The 25,706-nt window shown below is 46.5% G+C and overlaps 1 long non-coding RNA gene and 4 other non-coding genes across 5 annotated transcripts; 4 read left to right on the forward strand and 1 right to left on the reverse strand.

The window, feature by feature from the left end:
• Positions 1-1,742: 1,742 nt before the first annotated feature.
• trnac-gca (transfer RNA cysteine (anticodon GCA)) lies at positions 1,743-1,814 on the forward strand. Its single transcript has one exon. It is a non-coding gene; the product is annotated as a tRNA-Cys (tRNA).
• A 2,112-nt stretch (positions 1,815-3,926) lies between these two features.
• On the forward strand, positions 3,927-3,998 carry trnac-gca (transfer RNA cysteine (anticodon GCA)). The gene has a single exon. It is a non-coding gene; the product is annotated as a tRNA-Cys (tRNA).
• A 656-nt stretch (positions 3,999-4,654) lies between these two features.
• Positions 4,655-4,726, forward strand: trnac-gca (transfer RNA cysteine (anticodon GCA)). The gene has a single exon. It is a non-coding gene; the product is annotated as a tRNA-Cys (tRNA).
• Positions 4,727-6,838: 2,112 nt separating this feature from the next.
• trnac-gca (transfer RNA cysteine (anticodon GCA)) lies at positions 6,839-6,910 on the forward strand. The gene has a single exon. It is a non-coding gene; the product is annotated as a tRNA-Cys (tRNA).
• A 13,288-nt stretch (positions 6,911-20,198) lies between these two features.
• Positions 20,199-22,540, reverse strand: LOC143516515 (uncharacterized). Its single transcript, XR_013131725.1, has 3 exons — positions 22,402-22,540; positions 21,667-21,761; positions 20,199-20,439 (listed from the first exon to the last, which is right to left on the reverse strand). It is a non-coding gene; the product is annotated as an uncharacterized LOC143516515 (long non-coding RNA).
• Positions 22,541-25,706: the final 3,166 nt, after the last annotated feature.

Below are 25,706 nucleotides of genomic sequence, written 5' to 3' on the forward strand. Positions count from 1 at the left end.
GCACCCTTTGAACAAGTCTAAAAACATGTCATATGGATGGTGCCATTTCATAATATCATCCAGCAGTCACTGCTCAGGAAGTGCCAATGTGTTTAAAAATGGATTCCTGAGAAAAGCATTTGTTCAGGATTTACGCCACTGGGCGAGCATTTTTACTGTTACTCAAATCATTCCTTTAGATTGTCACCTTCCAAAATCTCCTGTAAGCTCCACATCAGGTATCTTGTGAGCTTGTGTTTTTCCTGCTCATGTGCTCACATTGAGGTTGCAAATCACACTTCCTGCTGGGGGTAAAGCTCAGTGGTAGAGCATTTGACTGCAGATCAAGAGGTCCCCAGTTCAACTCTGGGTGCCCCCTAGTGGCATCTGGAAGTGTTTGCTTTACCCTGTTTGTTGTGATACTATGCAATTCTTGCCTTTTAAACATTTCGTATATGACCTTTTCAAGCAGTCCAATTCATTTTCAGTCAGATATCTTACGACATTGTTCTGTCTCAATCTTCACTCATTAAAGGCTGCTGATTTCATTCCCAAACATATATCTTGTAATACTGGTGAATCTCATCATTACAGCATTTGAGGACGCTCATGATACCTCAATTTAACGACGCATGTGATTGGAATTCAAGTTATAACCACTTCTTCTCTAAATGGTCCTCATCGCAAACTTGAAAGACCTTCTGGCTGCTTGCAATTTCAACATGCACATGATATTTTGCTCATAGAGTGCACCCCTTGAACAAGTCTAAAAATATGTCATATGGATGGTGCCATTTCATAATATCATCCAGCAGTCACTGCTCAGGAAGTGCCAATGTGTTTAAAAATGGATTCCTGAGAAAAGCATTTGTTCAGGATTTACGCAACTGGGCGAACATTTTTACTGTTACTCAAAGCATTCCTTTAGATTGTCACCTTCCAAAATCTCCTGTAAGCTCCACATCAGGTATCTTGTGAGCTTGTGTTTTTCCTGCTCATGTGCTCACATTGAGGTTGCAAATCACACTTCCTGCTGGGGGTAAAGCTCAGTGGTAGAGCATTTGACTGCAGATCAAGAGGTCCCCAGTTCAACTCTGGGTGCCCCCTAGTGGCATCTGGAAGTGTTTGCTTTACCCTGTTTGTTGTGATACTATGCAATTCTTGCCTTTTAAACATTTCGTATATGACCTTTTCAAGCAGTCCAATTCATTTTCAGTCAGATATCTTACGACATTGTTCTCTCTCAATCATCACTCATTAAAGGCTGCTGATTTCATTCCCAAACATATATCTTGTAATACTGGTGAATCTCATCATTACAGCATTTGAGGACGCTCATGATATCTAAATTTAACGACGCATGTGATTGGAATTCAAGTTATTACCACTTCTTCTCTAAATGGTCCTCATCGCAAACTTGAAAGACCTTCTGGCTGCTTGCAATTTCAACATGCACATGATATTTTGCTCATAGAGTGCACCCCTTGAACAAGTCTAAAAATATGTCATATGGATGGTGCCATTTCATAATATCATCCAGCAGTCACTGCTCAGGAAGTGCCAATTTGTTTAAAAATGGATTCCTGAGAAAAGCATTTGTTCAGGATTTACGCCACTGGGCGAGCATTTTTACTGTTACTCAAAGCATTCCTTTAGATTGTCACCTTCCAAAATCTCCTCTAAGCTCCACATCAGGTATCTTGTGAGCTTGTGTTTTTCCTGCTCATGTGCTCACATTGAGGTTGCAAATCCCACTTCCTGCTGGGGGTATAGCTCAGTGGTAGAGCATTTGACTGCAGATCAAGAGGTCCCCAGTTCAACTCTGGGTGCCCCCTAGTGGCATCTGGAAGTGTTTGCTTTACCCTGTTTGTTGTGATACTATGCAATTCTTGCATTTTAAACATTTCGTATATGACCTTTTCAAGCAGTCCAATTCATTTTCAGTCAGATATCTTACGACATTGTTCTGTCTCCATCATCACTCATTAAAGGCTGCTGATTTCATTCCCAAACATATATCTTTTAATACTGGTGAATCTCATCATTACAGCATTTGAGGACGCTCATGATATCTCAATTTAACGATGCATTTGATTGGAATTCAAGTGATTACCACTTCTTCTCTAAATGGTCCTCATCGCAAACTTGAAAGACCTTCTGGCTGCTTGCAATTTCAACATGCACATGATATTTTGCTCATAGAGTGCACCCTTTGAACAAGTCCAAAAATATGTCATATGGATGGTGCCATTTCATAATATCATCCAGCAGTCACTGCTCAGGAAGTGCCAATGTGTTTTAAAATGGATTCCTGAGAAAAGCATTTGTTCAGGATTTACGCCACTGGGCGAGCATTTTTACTGTTACTCAAAGCATTCCTTTAGATTGTCACCTTCCAATATCTCCTGTAAGCTCCACATCAGGTATCTTGTGAGCTTGTGTTTTTCCTGCTCATGTGCTCACATTGAGGTTGCAAATCACACTTCCCGCTGGGGGTATAGCTCAGTGGTAGATCATTTGACTGCAGATCAAGAGGTCCCCAGTTCAACTCTGGGTGCCCCCTAGTGGCATCTGGAAGTGTTTGCTTTACCCTGTTTGTTGTGATACTATGCAATTCTTGCCTTTTAAACATTTCGTATATGACCTTTTCAAGCAGTCCAATTCATTTTCAGTCAGATATCTTACGACATTGTTCTGTCTCAATCATCACTCATTAAAGGCTGCTGATTTCATTCCCAAACATATATCTTGTAATACTGGTGAATCTCATCATTACAGCATTTGAGGACGCTCATGATATCTAAATTTAACGACGCATGTGATTGGAATTCAAGTTATTACCACTTCTTCTCTAAATGGTCCTCATCGCAAACTTGAAAGACCTTCTGGCTGCTTGCAATTTCAACATGCACATGATATTTTGCTCATAGAGTGCACCCCTTGAACAAGTCTAAAAATATGTCATATGGATGGTGCCATTTCATAATATCATCCAGCAGTCACTGCTCAGGAAGTGCCAATTTGTTTAAAAATGGATTCCTGAGAATAGCATTTGTTCAGGATTTACGCCACTGGGCGAGCATTTTTACTGTTACTCAAAGCATTTCTTTAGATTGTCACCTTCCAATATCTCCTGTAAGCTCCACATCAGGTATCTTGTGAGCTTGTGTTTTTCCTGCTCATGTGCTCACATTGAGGTTGCAAATCACACTTCCTGCTGGGGGTATAGCTCAGTGGTAGATCATTTGACTGCAGATCAAGAGGTCCCCAGTTCAACTCTGGGTGCCCCCTAGTGGCATCTGGAAGTGTTTGCTTTACCCTGTTTGTTGTGATACTATGCAATTCTTGCCTTTTAAACATTTCGTATATGACCTTTTCAAGCAGTCCAATTCATTTTCAGTCAGATATCTTACGACATTGTTCTGTCTCAATCATCACTCATTAAAGGCTGCTGATTTCATTCCCAAACATATATCTTGTAATACTGGTGAATCTCATCATTACAGCATTTGAGGACGCTCATGATACCTCAATTTAACGACGCATGTGATTGGAATTCAAGTTATAACCACTTCTTCTCTAAATGGTCCTCATCGCAAACTTGAAAGACCTTCTGGCTGCTTGCAATTTCAACATGCACATGATATTTTGCTCATAGAGTGCACCCCTTGAACAAGTCTAAAAATATGTCATATGGATGGTGCCATTTCATAATATCATCCAGCAGTCACTGCTCAGGAAGTGCCAATGTGTTTAAAAATGGATTCCTGAGAAAAGCATTTGTTCAGGATTTACGCAACTGGGCGAACATTTTTACTGTTACTCAAAGCATTCCTTTAGATTGTCACCTTCCAAAATCTCCTGTAAGCTCCACATCAGGTATCTTGTGAGCTTGTGTTTTTCCTGCTCATGTGCTCACATTGAGGTTGCAAATCACACTTCCTGCTGGGGGTATAGCTCAGTGGTAGAGCATTTGACTGCAGATCAAGAGGTCCCCAGTTCAACTCTGGGTGCCCCCTAGTGGCATCTGGAAGTGTTTGCTTTACCCTGTTTGTTGTGATACTATGCAATTCTTGCCTTTTAAACATTTTGTATATGACCTTTTCAAGCAGTCCAATTCATTTTCAGTCAGATATCTTACGACATTGTTCTCTCTCAATCATCACTCATTAAAGGCTGCTGATTTCATTCCCAAACATTTATCTTGTAATACTGGTGAATCTCATCATTACAGCATTTGAGGACGCTCATGATACCTCAATTTAACGACGCATGTGATTGGAATTCAAGTTATAACCACTTCTTCTCTAAATGGTCCTCATCGCAAACTTGAAAGACCTTCTGGCTGCTTGCAATTTCAACATGCACATGATATTTTGCTCATAGAGTGCACCCCTTGAACAAGTCTAAAAATATGTCATATGGATGGTGCCATTTCATAATATCATCCAGCAGTCACTGCTCAGGAAGTGCCAATGTGTTTAAAAATGGATTCCTGAGAAAAGCATTTGTTCAGGATTTACGCAACTGGGCGAACATTTTTACTGTTACTCAAAGCATTCCTTTAGATTGTCACCTTCCAAAATCTCCTGTAAGCTCCACATCAGGTATCTTGTGAGCTTGTGTTTTTCCTGCTCATGTGCTCACATTGAGGTTGCAAATCACACTTCCTGCTGGGGGTATAGCTCAGTGGTAGAGCATTTGACTGCAGATCAAGAGGTCCCCAGTTCAACTCTGGGTGCCCCCTAGTGGCATCTGGAAGTGTTTGCTTTACCCTGTTTGTTGTGATACTATGCAATTCTTGCCTTTTAAACATTTTGTATATGACCTTTTCAAGCAGTCCAATTCATTTTCAGTCAGATATCTTACGACATTGTTCTCTCTCAATCATCACTCATTAAAGGCTGCTGATTTCATTCCCAAACATTTATCTTGTAATACTGGTGAATCTCATCATTACAGCATTTGAGGACGCTCATGATATCTCAATTTAACGACGCATGTGATTGGAATTCAAGTGATTACCACTTCTTCTCTAAATGGTCCTCATCGCAAACTTGAAAGACCTTCTGGCTGCTTGCAATTTCAACATGCACATGATATTTTGCTCATAGAGTGCACCCTTTGAACAAGTCTAAAAACATGTCATATGGATGGTGCCATTTCATAATATCATCCAGCAGTCACTGCTCAGGAAGTGCCAATGTGTTTAAAAATGGATTCCTGAGAAAAGCATTTGTTCAGGATTTACGCCACTGGGCGAGCATTTTTACTGTTACTCAAATCATTCCTTTAGATTGTCACCTTCCAAAATCTCCTGTAAGCTCCACATCAGGTATCTTGTGAGCTTGTGTTTTTCCTGCTCATGTGCTCACATTGAGGTTGCAAATCACACTTCCTGCTGGGGGTAAAGCTCAGTGGTAGAGCATTTGACTGCAGATCAAGAGGTCCCCAGTTCAACTCTGGGTGCCCCCTAGTGGCATCTGGAAGTGTTTGCTTTACCCTGTTTGTTGTGATACTATGCAATTCTTGCCTTTTAAACATTTCGTATATGACCTTTTCAAGCAGTCCAATTCATTTTCAGTCAGATATCTTACGACATTGTTCTGTCTCAATCTTCACTCATTAAAGGCTGCTGATTTCATTCCCAAACATATATCTTGTAATACTGGTGAATCTCATCATTACAGCATTTGAGGACGCTCATGATACCTCAATTTAACGACGCATGTGATTGGAATTCAAGTTATAACCACTTCTTCTCTAAATGGTCCTCATCGCAAACTTGAAAGACCTTCTGGCTGCTTGCAATTTCAACATGCACATGATATTTTGCTCATAGAGTGCACCCCTTGAACAAGTCTAAAAATATGTCATATGGATGGTGCCATTTCATAATATCATCCAGCAGTCACTGCTCAGGAAGTGCCAATGTGTTTAAAAATGGATTCCTGAGAAAAGCATTTGTTCAGGATTTACGCAACTGGGCGAACATTTTTACTGTTACTCAAAGCATTCCTTTAGATTGTCACCTTCCAAAATCTCCTGTAAGCTCCACATCAGGTATCTTGTGAGCTTGTGTTTTTCCTGCTCATGTGCTCACATTGAGGTTGCAAATCACACTTCCTGCTGGGGGTAAAGCTCAGTGGTAGAGCATTTGACTGCAGATCAAGAGGTCCCCAGTTCAACTCTGGGTGCCCCCTAGTGGCATCTGGAAGTGTTTGCTTTACCCTGTTTGTTGTGATACTATGCAATTCTTGCCTTTTAAACATTTCGTATATGACCTTTTCAAGCAGTCCAATTCATTTTCAGTCAGATATCTTACGACATTGTTCTCTCTCAATCATCACTCATTAAAGGCTGCTGATTTCATTCCCAAACATATATCTTGTAATACTGGTGAATCTCATCATTACAGCATTTGAGGACGCTCATGATATCTAAATTTAACGACGCATGTGATTGGAATTCAAGTTATTACCACTTCTTCTCTAAATGGTCCTCATCGCAAACTTGAAAGACCTTCTGGCTGCTTGCAATTTCAACATGCACATGATATTTTGCTCATAGAGTGCACCCCTTGAACAAGTCTAAAAATATGTCATATGGATGGTGCCATTTCATAATATCATCCAGCAGTCACTGCTCAGGAAGTGCCAATTTGTTTAAAAATGGATTCCTGAGAAAAGCATTTGTTCAGGATTTACGCCACTGGGCGAGCATTTTTACTGTTACTCAAAGCATTCCTTTAGATTGTCACCTTCCAATATCTCCTGTAAGCTCCACATCAGGTATCTTGTGAGCTTGTGTTTTTCCTGCTCATGTGCTCACATTGAGGTTGCAAATCACACTTCCTGCTGGGGGTATAGCTCAGTGGTAGAGCATTTGACTGCAGATCAAGAGGTCCCCAGTTCAACTCTGGGTGCCCCCTAGTGACATCAGGATGTGTTTGCTTTACCCTGTTTGTTGTGATACTATGCAATTCTTGCCTAGATATCTGTCAGGCGGGACAAACTGGAATCCTGTCTGCCGGGACAGACTGGAAACCTGGCTGCACAGCCCCTGGAAAAGAATGGAGTACATACCTGTGTGGTGGGACAGACTGGATGCCTGTCTGGCGGGACAGACTGGAAGCATGGCTGCGCAGCCCCCAGGACAGACTAGATATCTGTCAGGCGGGACAAACTGAAATCCTGTCTGCCGGGACAGATTGGAAACCTGGCTGCATAGCCCCTGGAAAAGAATGGAGTACATACTGTGTGGTGGGACAGACTGGATGCCTGTCTGGCGGGACAGACTGGAAGCATGGCTGCGCAGCCCCCAGGACAGACTAGATATCTGTCAGGCGGGACAAACTGGAATCCTGTCTGCCGGGACAGACTGGAAACCTGGCTGCACAGCCCCTGGAAAAGAATGGAGTACATACCTGTGTGGTGGGACAGACTGGAAGCATGGCTGCGCAGCCCCCAGGACAGACTAGATATCTGTCAGGCGGGACAAACTGGAATCCTGTCTGCCGGGACAGACTGGAAACCTGGCTGCACAGCCCCTGGAAAAGAATGGAGTACATACCTGTGTGGTGGGACAGACTGGATGCCTGTCTGGCGGGACAGACTGGAAGCATGGCTGCGCAGCCCCCAGGACAGACTAGATATCTGTCAGGCGGGACAAACTGGAATCCTGTCTGCCGGGACAGACTGGAAACCTGGCTGCACAGCCCCTGGAAAAGAATGGAGTACATACCTGTGTGGTGGGACAGACTGGATGCCTGTCTGGCGGGACAGACTGGAAGCATGGCTGCGCAGCCCCCAGGACAGACTAGATATCTGTCAGGCGGGACAAACTGGAATCCTGTCTGCCGGGACAGACTGGAAACCTGGCTGCACAGCCCCTGGAAAAGAATGGAGTACATACCTGTGTGGTGGGACAGACTGGATGCCTGTCTGGCGGGACAGACTGGAAGCATGGCTGCGCAGCCCCCAGGACAGACTAGATATCTGTCAGGCGGGACAAACTGGAATCCTGTCTGCCGGGACAGACTGGAAACCTGGCTGCACAGCCCCTGGAAAAGAATGGAGTACATACCTGTGTGGTGGGACAGACTGGATGCCTGTCTGGCGGGACAGACTGGAAGCATGGCTGCGCAGCCCCCAGGACAGACTAGATATCTGTCAGGCGGGACAAACTGGAATCCTGTCTGCCGGGACAGACTGGAAACCTGGCTGCACAGCCCCTGGAAAAGAATGGAGTACATACCTGTGTGGTGGGACAGACTGGATGCCTGTCTGGCGGGACAGACTGGATGCCTGTCTGGCGGGACAGACTGGAAGCATGGCTGCGCAGCCCCCAGGACAGACTAGATATCTGTCAGGCGGGACAAACTGGAATCCTGTCTGCCGGGACAGACTGGAAACCTGGCTGCACAGCCCCTGGAAAAGAATGGAGTACATACCTGTGTGGTGGGACAGACTGGATGCCTGTCTGGCGGGACAGACTGGAAGCATGGCTGCGCAGCCCCCAGGACAGACTAGATATCTGTCAGGCGGGACAAACTGGAATCCTGTCTGCCGGGACAGACTGGAAAACAGGCTGCACAGCCCCTGGAAAAGAATGGAGTACATACCTGTGTGGTGGGACAGACTGGATGCCTGTCTGGCGGGACAGACTGGAAGCATGGCTGCGCAGCCCCCAGGACAGACTAGATATCTGTCAGGCGGGACAAACTGGAATCCTGTCTGCCGGGACAGACTGGAAACCTGGCTGCACAGCCCCTGGAAAAGAATGGAGTACATACCTGTGTGGTGGGACAGACTGGATGCCTGTCTGGCGGGACAGACTGGAAGCATGGCTGCGCAGCCCCCAGGACAGACTAGATATCTGTCAGGCGGGACAAACTGGAATCCTGTCTGCCGGGACAGACTGGAAACCTGGCTGCACAGCCCCTAGAAAAGAATGGAGTACATACCTGTGTGGTGGGACAGACTGGATGCCTGTCTGGCGGGACAGACTGGAAGCACGGCTGCGCAGCCCCCAGGACAGACTAGATATCTGTCAGGCGGGACAAACTGGAATCCTGTCTGCCGGGACAGACTGGAAACCTGGCTGCACAGCCCCTAGAAAAGAATGGAGTACATACCTGTTTGCCGGGACAGACTGGAAACCTGGCTGCACAGCCCCTGGAAAAGAATGGAGTACATACCTGTGTGGTGGGACAGACTGGATGCCTGTCTGGCGGGACAGACTGGAAGCATGGCTGCGCAGCCCCCAGGACAGACTAGATATCTGTCAGGCGGGACAAACTGGAATCCTGTCTGCCGGGACAGACTGGAAACCTGGCTGCACAGCCCCTGGAAAAGAATGGAGTACATACCTGTGTGGTGGGACAGACTGGATGCCTGTCTGGCGGGACAGACTGGAAGCGTGGCTGCGCAGCCCCCAGGACAGACTAGATATCTGTCAGGCGGGACAAACTGGAATCCTGTCTGCCGGGACAGACTGGAAACCTGGCTGCACAGCCCCTGGAAAAGAATGGAGTACATACCTGTGTGGTGGGACAGACTGGATGCCTGTCTGGCGGGACAGACTGGAAGCATGGCTGCGCAGCCCCCAGGACAGACTAGATATCTGTCAGGCGGGACAAACTGGAATCCTGTCTGCCGGGACAGACTGGAAACCTGGCTGCACAGCCCCTGGAAAAGAATGGAGTACATACCTGTGTGGTGGGACAGACTGGATGCCTGTCTGGCGGGACAGACTGGAAGCATGGCTGCGCAGCCCCCAGGACAGACTAGATATCTGTCAGGCGGGACAAACTGGAATCCTGTCTGCCGGGACAGACTGGAAACCTGGCTGCACAGCCCCTGGAAAAGAATGGAGTACATACCTGTGTGGTGGGACAGACTGGATGCCTGTCTGGCGGGACAGACTGGAAGCATGGCTGCGCAGCCCCCAGGACAGACTAGATATCTGTCAGGCGGGACAAACTGGAATCCTGTCTGCCGGGACAGACTGGAAACCTGGCTGCACAGCCCCTGGAAAAGAATGGAGTACATACCTGTGTGGTGGGACAGACTGGATGCCTGTCTGGCGGGACAGACTGGAAGCATGGCTGCGCAGCCCCCAGGACAGACTAGATATCTGTCAGGCGGGACAAACTGGAATCCTGTCTGCCGGGACAGACTGGAAACCTGGCTGCACAGCCCCTGGAAAAGAATGGAGTACATACCTGTGTGGTGAGACAGACTGGATGCCTGTCTGGCGGGACAGACTGGAAGCATGGCTGCGCAGCCCCCAGGACAGACTAGATATCTGTCAGGCGGGACAAACTGGAATCCTGTCTGCCGGGACAGACTGGAAACCTGGCTGCACAGCCCCTGGAAAAGAATGGAGTACATACCTGTGTGGTGGGACAGACTGGATGCCTGTCTGGCGGGACAGACTGGAAGCATGGCTGCGCAGCCCCCAGGACAGACTAGATATCTGTCAGGCGGGACAAACTGGAATCCTGTCTGCCGGGACAGACTGGAAACCTGGCTGCACAGCCCCTGGAAAAGAATGGAGTACATACCTGTGTGGTGGGACAGACTGGATGCCTGTCTGGCGGGACAGACTGGAAGCATGGCTGCGCAGCCCCCAGGACAGACTAGATATCTGTCAGGCGGGACAAACTGGAATCCTGTCTGCCGGGACAGACTGGAAACCTGGCTGCACAGCCCCTGGAAAAGAATGGAGTACATACCTGTGTGGTGGGACAGACTGGATGCCTGCTGCTGGCGGGACAGACTGGAAGCATGGCTGCGCAGCCCCCAGGACAGACTAGATATCTGTCAGGCGGGACAAACTGGAATCCTGTCTGCCGGGACAGACTGGAAACCTGGCTGCACAGCCCCTGGAAAAGAATGGAGTACATACCTGTGTGGTGGGACAGACTGGAAGCCTGTCTGGCGAGACAGACTGGAAGCATGGCTGCGCAGCCCCCAGGACAGACTAGATATCTGTCAGGCGGGACAAACTGGAATCCTGTCTGCCGGGACAGACTGGAAACCTGGCTGCACAGCCCCTGGAAAAGAATGGAGTACATACCTGTGTGGTGGGACAGACTGGATGCCTGTCTGGCGGGACAGACTGGAAGCATGGCTGCGCAGCCCCCAGGACAGACTAGATATCTGTCAGGCGGGACAAACTGGAATCCTGTCTGCCGGGACAGACTGGAAACCTGGCTGCACAGCCCCTGGAAAAGAATGGAGTACATACCTGTGTGGTGGGACAGACTGGATGCCTGTCTGGCGGGACAGACTGGAAGCATGGCTGCGCAGCCCCCAGGACAGACTAGATATCTGTCAGGCGGGACAAACTGGAATCCTGTCTGCCGGGACAGACTGGAAACCTGGCTGCACAGCCCCTGGAAAAGAATGGAGTACATACCTGTGTGGTGGGACAGACTGGATGCCTGTCTGGCGGGACAGACTGGAAGCATGGCTGCGCAGCCCCCAGGACAGACTAGATATCTGTCAGGCGGGACAAACTGGAATCCTGTCTGCCGGGACAGACTGGAAACCTGGCTGCACAGCCCCTGGAAAAGAATGGAGTACATACCTGTGTGGTGGGACAGACTGGATGCCTGTCTGGCGGGACAGACTGGAAGCATGGCTGCGCAGCCCCCAGGACAGACTAGATATCTGTCAGGCGGGACAAACTGGAATCCTGTCTGCCGGGACAGACTGGAAACCTGGCTGCACAGCCCCTGGAAAAGAATGGAGTACATACCTGTGTGGTGGGACAGACTGGATGCCTGTCTGGCGGGACAGACTGGAAGCATGGCTGCGCAGCCCCCAGGACAGACTAGATATCTGTCAGGCGGGACAAACTGGAATCCTGTCTGCCGGGACAGACTGGAAACCTGGCTGCACAGCCCCTGGAAAAGAATGGAGTACATACCTGTGTGGTGGGACAGACTGGATGCCTGTCTGGCGAGACAGACTGGAAGCATGGCTGCGCAGCCCCCAGGACAGACTAGATATCTGTCAGGCGGGACAAACTGGAATCCTGTCTGCCGGGACAGACTGGAAACCTGGCTGCACAGCCCCTGGAAAAGAATGGAGTACATACCTGTGTGGTGGGACAGACTGGATGCCTGTCTGGCGGGACAGACTGGAAGCATGGCTGCGCAGCCCCCAGGACAGACTAGATATCTGTCAGGCGGGACAAACTGGAATCCTGTCTGCCGGGACAGACTGGAAACCTGGCTGCACAGCCCCTGGAAAAGAATGGAGTACATACCTGTGTGGTGGGACAGACTGGATGCCTGTCTGGCGGGACAGACTGGAAGCATGGCTGCGCAGCCCCCAGGACAGACTAGATATCTGTCAGGCGGGACAAACTGGAATCCTGTCTGCCGGGACAGACTGGAAACCTGGCTGCACAGCCCCTGGAAAAGAATGGAGTACATACCTGTGTGGTGGGACAGACTGGAAGCCTGTGCAGACTGGAAGCATGGCTGCCCAGCCCCCAGGACAGACTAGATATCTGTCAGGCGGGACAAACTGGAATCCTGTCTGCCGGGACAGACTGGAAACCTGGCTGCACAGCCCCTGGAAAAGAATGGAGTACATACCTGTGTGGTGGGACAGACTGGATGCCTGTCTGGCGAGACAGACTGGAAGCATGGCTGCGCAGCCCCCAGGACAGACTAGATATCTGTCAGGCGGGACAAACTGGAATCCTGTCTGCCGGGACAGACTGGAAACCTGGCTGCACAGCCCCTGGAAAAGAATGGAGTACATACCTGTGTGGTGGGACAGACTGGAAGCCTGTCTGGCGAGACAGACTGGAAGCATGGCTGCGCAGCCCCCAGGACAGACTAGATATCTGTCAGGCGGGACAAACTGGAATCCTGTCTGCCGGGACAGACTGGAAACCTGGCTGCACAGCCCCTGGAAAAGAATGGAGTACATACCTGTGTGGTGGGACAGACTGGATGCCTGTCTGGCGGGACAGACTGGAAGCATGGCTGCGCAGCCCCCAGGACAGACTAGATATCTGTCAGGCGGGACAAACTGGAATCCTGTCTGCCGGGACAGACTGGAAACCTGGCTGCACAGCCCCTGGAAAAGAATGGAGTACATACCTGTGTGGTGGGACAGACTGGATGCCTGTCTGGCGGGACAGACTGGAAGCATGGCTGCGCAGCCCCCAGGACAGACTAGATATCTGTCAGGCGGGACAAACTGGAATCCTGTCTGCCGGGACAGACTGGAAACCTGGCTGCACAGCCCCTGGAAAAGAATGGAGTACATACCTGTGTGGTGGGACAGACTGGATGCCTGTCTGGCGGGACAGACTGGAAGCATGGCTGCGCAGCCCCCAGGACAGACTAGATATCTGTCAGGCGGGACAAACTGGAATCCTGTCTGCCGGGACAGACTGGAAACCTGGCTGCACAGCCCCTGGAAAAGAATGGAGTACATACCTGTGTGGTGGGACAGACTGGATGCCTGTCTGGCGGGACAGACTGGAAGCATGGCTGCGCAGCCCCCAGGACAGACTAGATATCTGTCAGGCGGGACAAACTGGAATCCTGTCTGCCGGGACAGACTGGAAACCTGGCTGCACAGCCCCTGGAAAAGAATGGAGTACATACCTGTGTGGTGGGACAGACTGGATGCCTGTCTGGCGAGACAGACTGGAAGCATGGCTGCGCAGCCCCCAGGACAGACTAGATATCTGTCAGGCGGGACAAACTGGAATCCTGTCTGCCGGGACAGACTGGAAACCTGGCTGCACAGCCCCTGGAAAAGAATGGAGTACATACCTGTGTGGTGGGACAGACTGGATGCCTGTCTGGCGGGACAGACTGGAAGCATGGCTGCGCAGCCCCCAGGACAGACTAGATATCTGTCAGGCGGGACAAACTGGAATCCTGTCTGCCGGGACAGACTGGAAACCTGGCTGCACAGCCCCTGGAAAAGAATGGAGTACATACCTGTGTGGTGGGACAGACTGGATGCCTGTCTGGCGGGACAGACTGGAAGCATGGCTGCGCAGCCCCCAGGACAGACTAGATATCTGTCAGGCGGGACAAACTGGAATCCTGTCTGCCGGGACAGACTGGAAACCTGGCTGCACAGCCCCTGGAAAAGAATGGAGTACATACCTGTGTGGTGGGACAGACTGGAAGCCTGTGCAGACTGGAAGCATGGCTGCCCAGCCCCCAGGACAGACTAGATATCTGTCAGGCGGGACAAACTGGAATCCTGTCTGCCGGGACAGACTGGAAACCTGGCTGCACAGCCCCTGGAAAAGAATGGAGTACATACCTGTGTGGTGGGACAGACTGGAAGCCTGTGCAGACTGGAAGCATGGCTGCCCAGCCCCCAGGACAGACTAGATATCTGTCAGGCGGGACAAACTGGAATCCTGTCTGCCGGGACAGACTGGAAACCTGGCTGCACAGCCCCTGGAAAAGAATGGAGTACATACCTGTGTGGTGGGACAGACTGGATGCCTGTCTGGCGGGACAGACTGGAAGCATGGCTGCGCAGCCCCCAGGACAGACTAGATATCTGTCAGGCGGGACAAACTGGAATCCTGTCTGCCGGGACAGACTGGAAACCTGGCTGCACAGCCAACACATTATTTTATGTGCAACATAAAAGTGCAACATAGGATAAATTTACAAAATGTACTTACCAGGAAGGCTAGAAAGCTGCGACAACATTCCCCCACAGGGCAGAGGCAGGCAGAGAAAGACCTGGATTCCACCTGCCCACGGCTCCGAAACCCCAAGGCGCGCCCCCTCTGGAGGGGAGCATTAACCACAGGGGAGCAGCCGGGAGAGGACCGGGCACGACTTGCCCCCAACCCAGAACTGGCTGTCCTCACACATACACTCAATATATATACATATATACACCCAACCCCTTATATACACCCTTATCATGTATGCACCTACACACATCCATATTGTTACGGCTGTGCTCTGTGTGTGTTTGCTGTCTTGTTGTTGTGTCTGCCTGTTTGTTCCTCCATGTCCCTAGGTGGTGCTGTCCTGGAGGTAACACCCTGCCATCCAGGAAGTCCATCCAGGAAGTCCCCAGAAGGGCGTGGCAAGAGGCCAGAAGAGTAGAGCGAGAGGAAGGGGGAGCAGGGCTCTTTGTGTTTGTTGACTGGTTGTATCCAGGTTGTGTTACTGTTGTTACTGTGTTACACCCACACACTGAGTGTTCTGTGTGGGTGGCTCAGGGTTGAACTGTGTGTCCTGATTTAGTGTATGTTGCCAGAAGGGGGTAAGTGCCATTTTCTTTGTATGTATGTCTGTTTCCTCCTGTTTTTTTGTGTGGGTTAGGGAGTTAGTGTAGTTGCCTGTTCTTTGGTTGTTTTGTACTTATTTTGTAGTTGTAGCTAGTTTTGGTGTCTGGACTTAGAGTGGGGTTTACTTTGGTTTGTTTGTTGTTTTGGCCTGGCTTACCCCTGGAGAGATGGCTTGGTGTACTTATGTGTTATCCTTGTATATTATATGTGAATGTAAATACACGATTGACTAAAAACCCTTGTGTGTTGGTTCATGTTCTGTTGGAACATTAACTCCTGGTCCGGTTACCTTTGGGGGGGAAACATAACAATTGGGGGCTCGTCCTAAGCCGTTGGTGTGTGGGTCTCTGTCTTCCTTCTTTTTTTTTTGGTGTGGGCAGGTGTGGTGTGTTTTGTCGTGTTTGGTTTGCATTTCCTTTGTTTTAAGATGGAGTTTGATTTGGAGCAGTTTGTGTTGTCTCCATCTGTTGAAGCTCTAGCGCGGTGTAGAAAGGCTGACCTTATGTCAGTGGCTGAGTTTTACAATGTTTCAGTGGCACGTTCTGCCAGAAAGGCAGAGATCAGAGAGACCATACTTGAGAGGCTGCGTGAGGACCGGAGGTTGCCTGTGTCCCCTGATACAAGGATTCCTGCTGTGGCCCAGGTTGCGGGGTTACATGGGTTGGAGAGGGCTAGTGTTGCTGTAGGGGGTGGTGGTTTACTGTCTGCTGAGGTTACAGGGCGTTCACCAGACACTTCCCCAGGCATGGATGTAGTTGATTCTCCACCAGCAGCTGGTTCTCTCAGTGACATTGATTTGAACATGGCTGTAAGGCTGAAGGAGTTGGACCTCGCTATTAAGCAGGAGGAACGGCAGACGCAGTTGTTGCGTGTCCGGGCTCTTGAGTTAGAGGCCAGCAGGAGTGCTTCTTCCAGACAACCTGCCTTGCGCTCTTCTGAGTTTGATGTAAGCAAAAACGTTTCTCTTGTGCCCCCTTTCAGGGAATCAGAGGTTGATTCCTATTTTACCGCTTTTGAGCGTGTAGCAGCCACTCTGCACTGGCCCAAAGACATGTGGTCTTTACTGCTACAATGCAAACTGGTGGGTAAGGCGCAGGAAGTATGCTCTTCCTTAACTATTGAGCAGAGCCTGGATTATGACAGAGTCAAAGCAGCTGTACTACGAGCGTACGAGTTGGTGCCTGAGGCTTATAGGCAACGTTTTCGGACTCACCAGAGATCTGCAGACCAAAGGTTTGTTGAGTTTGCTCGTGAGAAAACAGTTTTATTTGAGAAGTGGTGTTCTGCCTCAAAAACAACTAGCTTTCAACAGTTAAAAGAGCTAGTCCTGCTAGAAGATTTTAAACATTCTGTGCCTGAGATGGTGGTAGTACATCTGAATGAACAAAAGGTTGCCACCCTTTCAGAGGCGGCGGTGCTGACGGATGAGTATGTCTTGACCCATAGGACAGTGTTTCCTGTGAAGGCTTCATGTTTGCCTACAGGCAGCATGAGAGGTGAAAGGGACAAAACAGGTCAAGGTGGTTATATGCGTGCTGCTCGCGTATTTGAGAGGTCCCCTAAAAGAGAAAAATCTGTAGCACAACACATACACAACACATACATATACACACGCACACACCCAAACTCACCCTCATATATAGACCCTCACACATATACACCTACACGCACATGTACATCCACCCCAACATACATTGCCACACACATTCACAAACACCTATATACCCTCTTATGGACATATATACACCCACAAACGATTACATTGTGAAGGGTCATCTCTGGGGTCATCTAGGATTATGGGTAAACATCCTGGCAGGAACACCATGTTTAGCCCTAGCAGGAGGGCGTGGATGCAGCCGGCGCCATACCGGCTCCCCTGCAGGCAGGGAGTGGAACTGAATAACCCCCTTGGTATTTTTTTAGCCGCCTCCCTTACCCTCTCAGAAAAAATAAATTAAAAATGAGAAGAGGAACTCAGAACTGTTCCTGCAGCATTATGGGCACAAGGTAAGAGCGATGTTGGGGCTCATACGGGGGGTGTGAGCCCATACCCATCACCCCAAAATCTCATTATAGGACAAAGCAACATCAATACCCTTTAAAGCCTGAGGCGCTTGAGGGCAATAGACCAGTTTTCCAATCACTTAGGCAAGCTGGAGTGATCGTACCGGTCCTGACTCACCCGTGCACACTCCAATGTTTCCAGTTAAGAAACCAGGGTGGGAAGAATGGCGGTTTGTGCAGGATCTGCAGGCTGTCAATGTGGCAGTTCACGCTAGAGCCCCAGAAGTGCCAAATCCTCACACTATTCTTTCCCAGATTCCCCCAGATAGCCAGTGGTTCAAGTGTAGTGGACCTAGCAAATGCACTTTTCAGTGCATCCAGATAGCCAGTACTGGTTGGCATTTTCCTTCGAAGGAAAAAACATACACATTTACTCACAAGCCTATTGTGAGTCACCCACCATTTACAATGCACCGCTGCGAGACAGTCTGGCCTCTCTGAAACTTCGAGGGCATTGCACTGTTGCACTACGTAGATGCACTTCCTGGGTCATGACGTAGTATGTATTGAAATTCTAACACAACAAACAGAGATAAAAATAACATTTGTTAAAGAGAATAAGCCTGTTTAAACAAATGAGTCTTAAAAACAGTTTTGAATTCTGAAATAAAATGCAGTGTTCATATGTGTGTGGGGAGTGTTGACGTTAAAGGACAAGTGTTTTGACTCAAGCCCACAGTGACAGACAGAGGCCAGTAGCCTACTTCTCAGGAAAACTAGACCCCGGGGCAGCCGGGCAGCAGCGATAGCAGCTGCAGAAAAGGCACTGGTAGCATTCAGAGATATAGTGGGGTACGCTCAACTCACACTTTGGGTCAAACATGATGTTTCTCGAATTTTACAGGACCAGAAAAAAAGCACATTTGTCCACACCGAGGTTTTGGAAACAATATCACTCCCGCCACATTATTCTGCCCAAGCAGCTGAGCTCACCGTTCCTTACCAGCTCAAAGTCAAAGATAAACCACCAACTAATCTCACAACTGTTGGAGGCCGTGCTACTGCCGTCACTAATTGCAATCTTCAAATGTGCTGCACACACCAGAACAGGCGACACGGTAGCAAAAGGCAATGCCTTCACAAACGCCACAGCCCAACACACAGCTTCACAGGCTCCACACACACAAATGGTGCTAATGGATCACAGTAACAGAGAAGACACACCCTTAACAACCGGAGCAATACAAACACAAGCCACAATGTAAGAAAAACAGAGATGGGCAAAAGGAAGGTGCAAAACAGTGGGGGGAGTTTGGATACACACAGACAGGTAAGCCGTGTCTCCCTACAGCCTACATGAGAGGACTGATTGAAATTGCTCATGGGAGGAGTCACAATTAGCAAAGGGGGGATAGTGGCATGCACTAAGAATAACCACACTCACCCAAAATGTTGATGTCTGGTTTGTGCACAAAACACACCACAGGGGAATAACAGAACTAAACATGCACCCGCCGGACACCCGCCGCCGACCAAACCGTTTTAACAATGGCAAATTGATTTTGTTGAACTAACACCTGCTGAAGGAAAGAAATACATGCTTGTGTGTGTGTGTATGTTTAGCAAAGGGACGGAGGCCTTCCGCACCTCAAAGCAAAATTCAGATACGACCAAGTACGTACATGAAGGGATAAAGGAGCTAACCAAGTACCTGGGAATAGACATGAGAACACTGCAGCTACCACCCTGCTAGCGCAGGAGCAGTGGAAAGAGCCAATAGCACAATTAAGGGGGGGGGGGCTCTCTAAATTAACTCAGGAAACAGGATTGAATTGGGTGAAATGTCTGCCTCTGGTTTTGTGGCAGAGCCGCACTAGGCCCCAAGCTCACACAAGCTTATCAGCCTTTGAGATTGTGTTTGGAAGGTCTCCAAACACAGGGTTGGGCCGCCCGACTGGGACACACACTTGATAAATGAACCACTGCTGCAGTATTGTGTGATTCTGCACAAGTCTCTTTCTGCTGTGCTGCCTGAGGTGTCAGAATCCACTGCACGAGTTCCAGCCGGGAGACTGGGTGCTGATCAAAGACTTCCGCAGACAAAGGTGGAACCAACCCAGGTGGCTGGGACCCTTCCAAGTGCTGCTAACAACCAACACAGCTGTGAAGACCAGCGGCCGAGCCACGTGGACACACCAGAGAGCAGCCGGTCTGGACATCCACATTCACCTAAACACATTCACCCATACACACCCACACACATATACACCACATATACACCCACACACATTAATCCCATATATACACCCACACACATTAATCCCATATATACATCTCCACACACATTCATCACATATATACATCTCCACACACATTCATCCCATATATACATCTCCACACACATTCATCACATATATACATCTCCACACACATTCAACCCATATATACATCTCCACACACATTCATCACATATATACATCTCCACACACATTCAACCCATATATACATCTCCACACACATTCATCACATATATACATCTCCACACACATTCTACCCATATATACATCTCCACACACATTCATCACATATATACATCTCCACACACATCACAACCAAACCGATGTACCAGAGATACATCAACACGACTAAGAGGATACACATTCCAAAACACTGATAGTACAAGACACCAAACCAAACTCAGCAAACAAAACAAACCAAGGACAAAAGCACCTAATCTTTGGTGGCAGGGGATTGAGAAAGGCTGGAAACGATTGGTAAGTACGAATCAACAACCTAGGACAAAGAAAATACACTATACCCAACCAGACAGAATCGCTTAAATTTAGACACGGAGAAGAAGTGAGACTTGAGCATGGATAACAGACAGAATGACTCATGCCAGGAGATCCAACATCAGGGACAATAACCAAACTTAATCATTAGAGAAACTCGAAACAGCTGAATGACTTCAGTGGGTGAGCGGGGCTACCACTACACAAAGGTGAAACTGAAAGGTAAGAATTACAGAGGGAACGGGTGATGAAGACGTAACACTTTGGAGCCTACCTTCATGCATCTCCACAATTTTCTCTTCTTTTTCTCCTTCTTTACTTCTTCCTCATTCTCCACACCCACTTTGTTATTTTTCTGTAAAACAGCATTCATTGGTTTGTCAGTTCATTAATATGTGAAATATTATCTCAGTACACTATAAAAGCCATGTAATCTTAAATGGAAAAAATATATATTAATGCTATTTTTTCAATCATCTAGTTGCGAATTAGTGAAACACGCACAATCAACCCGGTACTGGTTACTCCTTTTTAGACTATACTTTTGTAAGAGCAATAATGGCATGATGTAACCTGTTCTATATGTTCAGAAATGCATAGAGCAGGCATGTCAAACATACGGCCCGCAGGCTGGACCCGGCCCGTTGGATGATTTAATACGGCCCGGCATAAATTTCTGAGTATGTCAAAAAATGAAGCGAGTCTCTAGCTCATTTCTATCAAAAGTTGTGATTTTTAAAAAATGAATACAAATCAGATGCTCTCTCTGGTCGCTAGAGGGCAGTAAATGACAGCATGCAGCACTGACACGAGTTAAAGCTTCAGTCACAGGATGCGATTCCGCTACGAAGGATAAATTTGGGTCCGTGGAATTGAATACGTTTTATCAATATCTCGCCAGGTTACCCCAAATTAACAGACATGGCTGCATAAGTTCTATCCATGTTTGGGACTACTTATCTTTGTGAACAGGTGTTCTCTGTCAAGGTTAACAAATAAACACTTGAATGACATTGTTAAATGTGCTGCTACTCAGGGTTTGACACCTAATATCGATACACTTGTGAAGGCAAAAAGATGCCAAGTTACATGACACGAAATTTGTTTGCACTCATGAATACAGATCATTAAAAATAAGATTCATCTGGTTTCATATTAAAGATAATTAATATTGTGCAGTATGTTCTCAGCTACAGCCTAGTCTGATCTGATGTAGTCTAATCTTATTACCCATGCACTGCTATAACTTTTATTTTGTATTTCTTTTTTTATTTATTTCAAAGCAGTATGACAATTAAGGCAAAAATATTTTTTTCATAGCTCCCACTTGAGTTTGTTAATGTGGTGAGTTGCTTCAGGTATAAAACTGCATTCACTCAACTGTTAAACCAGTTGTTAACACGTTCACCGTCAAACATGAAAATCTTTTTTTGTTCATTGTTTGTGAATAAATGTGTTGTGCTTTTCATCCATGATTATAATATGTAGGGTAGGCTAAAAATGTAGGCTGAATGATAAAGCATAGTACTGAAAAATAAAGCTAAATATTTGGAGTTGATTTGTAGTTACTGATCCGGCTCACCTGAGAACAGAAGGTCTGGATCCGGCCCCACAGCCAAACTGAGCTGGACATGCCTGGTGTAGAGTGCCTTGTAGCCTCTAGGGGGAGTTAGAGTGCTGTTGAAGTGGGAGGAGAGAGAGAAAGTTGGACAGAGTGTGAGCGGGAGAGTGAGGACACCCGGACTAGCCGTAACCACCACTACTAGCCTCCCAGTTGTTCTTCATTAAAAGTGATATATATTGAAATCCATTCTTCAGTCCCCCTGTTATATTTAAATACTTATCTCGCTACCGCAACCGCCAGCTGGATTAACCCACGGCCCGAGAACTGGTAAGAGTGCTGGTTCCGTAATGCCCGGTTCACACTACACGATTTTAAGCTGGTTTTTCAGTCGCCGACTGTTTTTTGTAGATCGCCGACAGAAACTGTGGTCGGAGGCAAATCTGCGATCACTCGTCGCTCGCTCAGTCGTGTAGTGTGAACTGCTGAAAGACGCTCGCCGAGTGGTCGCAGACGACCGGCAGATATCTAGCATGTTTAATATCTAGCATGTTTAATATCTAGCATGTTTAATATCTAGCATGTTTAATATGTAGCCCAACAACTAAAGACTCGCGATTACAGCACAACCAGTCGTGTAGCGCGAACGGCACAAAAACCTGACGACTGAAAAGTCGTGTAGTGTGAACCGGGCTTAAAAGTACGTTTTACACTTTTAAATATTGGTCCCTAAAGTATTTAAAAGACTATAAATACCTTCATAGGTGTGCAAACACAACCCATTCTGTTCAAGAGATGGTCAAATCTGCGCTCTTTCCGAATAGATAATTAATATAAATCTCTTGGCGTCGAGTTGACATGAATGTGATATTGAATATGATATGATATGAATTTGAATGTGATATTGGCGACACATGAACGTTTTGTGGTTGCTATGGTTATCGCGGCACTGGTTCCATAAGGTCATACGTCATGTTATGACGTTATTTCGAGTGTCGCGCGCTCTTAAGCGTTACGTGTGCGGCTGTAAGCGGCTGGTATAATTACAGCTGTTTATTAATGTATAACTCACAAATCGATCACAATTTATTAAGATCAGAGTTGTAGCCTGAATAGCCAATAATGAATTGGCATTAAAGCTCAACTGACTTAAAATAAATGACAATTACTATACTATATAATATTTGTTGTAATCGAACACTTTCTGTTTCCGCGTTTGAATTTGTGTAAGCTAAGAAATTATATGGCACTTGATGCTAATGTTGTATAAGAAATCCCATGCGATTGCTAGCGGAAATTAGCATTATGATCGCGTTGCTAATTTGCTTTCAAAAACATCATGTACAGCATACTTTCTCATGTAGAAGCATCAAAAGCATTGATAAATGTTTGTGATCTAAACAACAGGCTAGAGCTACTCATTCTATATTGTGTTATAGACATATGAAATTATTATATGGCACAATTAGCTTGATGCTAATGTTATATTGGAAATCCCATAGAATTGCTAGCGGAAATTAGCATGATCGCGTTGCGTCAAAGCACTGATAAATGATTGTGATCTGTACAGCAGGCTGGAAAAGGACAGGGAAAGACAGGGAAAAACTAATTCATGTGCTGCTAAACAACTTTATTCTGAAATAATGAGTGGTTGAATTATGAATGTCTATTCTGGGTTTCTTGAGTTATGAATGTAAATGTGTGTCGCTATTGAAGTGCATACACAAGAAAATCAGGGACGCTTCATACATAACGCCGATACCATGCTTCTATCATGACTCTGAAGAACACACCCACAGCAGCTCATACTAACTGAACATACCCCTAACTGAAAAGAAAAATATATCTATCTATCTATCTATCTATCTATCTATCTATCTATCTATCTATCTATCTATCTATCTATCTATCTATCTATCTATCTTTGTGTTGGAAGCATTTGATAGAAACATTTGTGTTTCTGCTTCTATCATGACTGAAGAACACACCCACAGCTATATATATATATATTAGTATAAATATATTGTATAAATATATTGTAAATATATTAACATATAATATATTTATAATATATAGTATATAATATATTTATAATATATTTACAGAGGATATTAGTAGCAGTAGTTTTAGACTTTCTAGGTGCAGGCTGCTGCCTCAGTCTTGCTCTGTGAATTAACATTATAAAGGGTGACGTTTCGTCCTGCTAAATGCTGGCAAGAAGGAGGGGTGATGTCCTGAGAATCCTGAAATCTCAGGAGGACTAGTGCTAAAGGTACAAGACTTGTTTCAAGCCCTTATCACCCTGAGTCATAAGAAAAGGCTGCGCCAATCTCTGAAATCAGCTTTCAAGCGGTCCCACATAGCAAAAATTATCTGGCCCGGATCCGGCGCAAATCATCCAGATATTCTGGCCCGGGTCGGTAAAATGGATCTGGCCCTTTGTCCTCTTTTGCACGGTGGGCCAATACCGGTACAGATCCGGTTTCCGGATTTGGGCCAACACCGGGCCGGGTCTCAGCGATTTCTTTACAAATCCGGCCCACATCTGTATGCTTATTTCACATAAATAAGCACCGGAGGCGCACACCTCTGGCCCAGATCTGGCCCAGATACCAAAAAGTATTTGGCCCAGATCTGGCCGGACCTACCATAATTTCTGGGCTGGGTCCATAAAACGGATCTTGGCCGGTGTTTAGATGCACAGCGTGCATGCCAACAATATTTTACATACTAGACTTTATATATCAACACAGTACTTTCCAAATAGATTAAAACATAAATGTTACATTTCAGTGAATTAAATTAAAACAACCATATACAAAATAAATAATTCATAAGCGACAGCAACACTTTTTATTTTAACATTTTAATTTCATTTTTTTCATTTCATTTCATTTTAACATTTTAATTGTCTGTGGTTTGGCCAGCTGTGGATGACCTGAAAGAAACAAGAAAAGAAAAAAATAATTACTGAAAAACTCAGTATGTTTTTAAGATTTCACAAGAGAGCTCCTTAAAAGTATTTACATAGTATTGGAGATGGTAAGACTTCCTACAAAAGACTAAAGCCAGGAGTGTATATAAACTGTATATAATTAGTTTATCATTTACCTTTTATTCTTAAATTTCACTTTGTATTTTTTTTAATGTGATGTGTTTGTCCATTTCAATCTCTTTTTTGTATATGTTTTAATTTAAAATGAACTTGTATATTGTTCACTACTTGTTGAAATGATGCATACTAGGTTAAAACACAAACCTATATCGCTCCCTGAGTCCGCCACCGCGGTCAGACGCAAGATTAAACCAACGGATAGCATGTTTGGTGAATTCTGCTTCAGTGGCATTGCTGCTCACCTTACATCTCTGTACAGCTCCGATGTGCAACGTCAATAAATACCTAATCAGTAAAACGATCACACATTTTCATGACAAAATTAGCCAGTTGCAATATACCTAACATTACAGTAATTTTTAGTTTGAGAAAGTTGGGTATCATGAGGAGTGTGTGTGTGTGTGTGTGTGTGTGTGTGTGTGTGTGTGTGTGTGTGTGTGTGTGTGTTAGGAATCTACAGTTGTGATCAAATTTATTCAACCCCCAATGCTGCGAAGGGTTTTATGGAATTCAGTGCACATTTGTAATTGTGTTCATAATGAAATCTTACAAGGACTTGTTAAAGAACTAAATGCAACTAAGATAGCATCATTTTTTTTTGTCATAAAGTATTAAATGGCCTTTTTGTGATTTCTTCATTGACACAATTATTCAACCCCTTTACGACTACCACTTCTAAGAACAGAGGTTCATTCCAGTGTTTTCCATCAGGTATTGAAAACATCTGTGGATGTCAACGAGCAGCAATCAAGCATGATAAGCACCAATTAGGCAGATTTAAAAGGACTGTGATACTCAGCTCCTTCTAGACATCTACTGGTGTGTTTCCAAGCATGGTGAAGGCAAGAGAATGGTCCCAGAAGACAAGAGAAGAGGTTATTGCTCTTCACAAGAATGGCAATGGATATAAAAAGATTGCGAAGTTGTTAAATATTCCAAGAGACAC

The sequence above is a fragment of the Brachyhypopomus gauderio genome, chromosome 6, assembly GCF_052324685.1.
Source record: "Brachyhypopomus gauderio isolate BG-103 chromosome 6, BGAUD_0.2, whole genome shotgun sequence".
Taxonomy (NCBI): domain Eukaryota; kingdom Metazoa; phylum Chordata; class Actinopteri; order Gymnotiformes; family Hypopomidae; genus Brachyhypopomus; species Brachyhypopomus gauderio.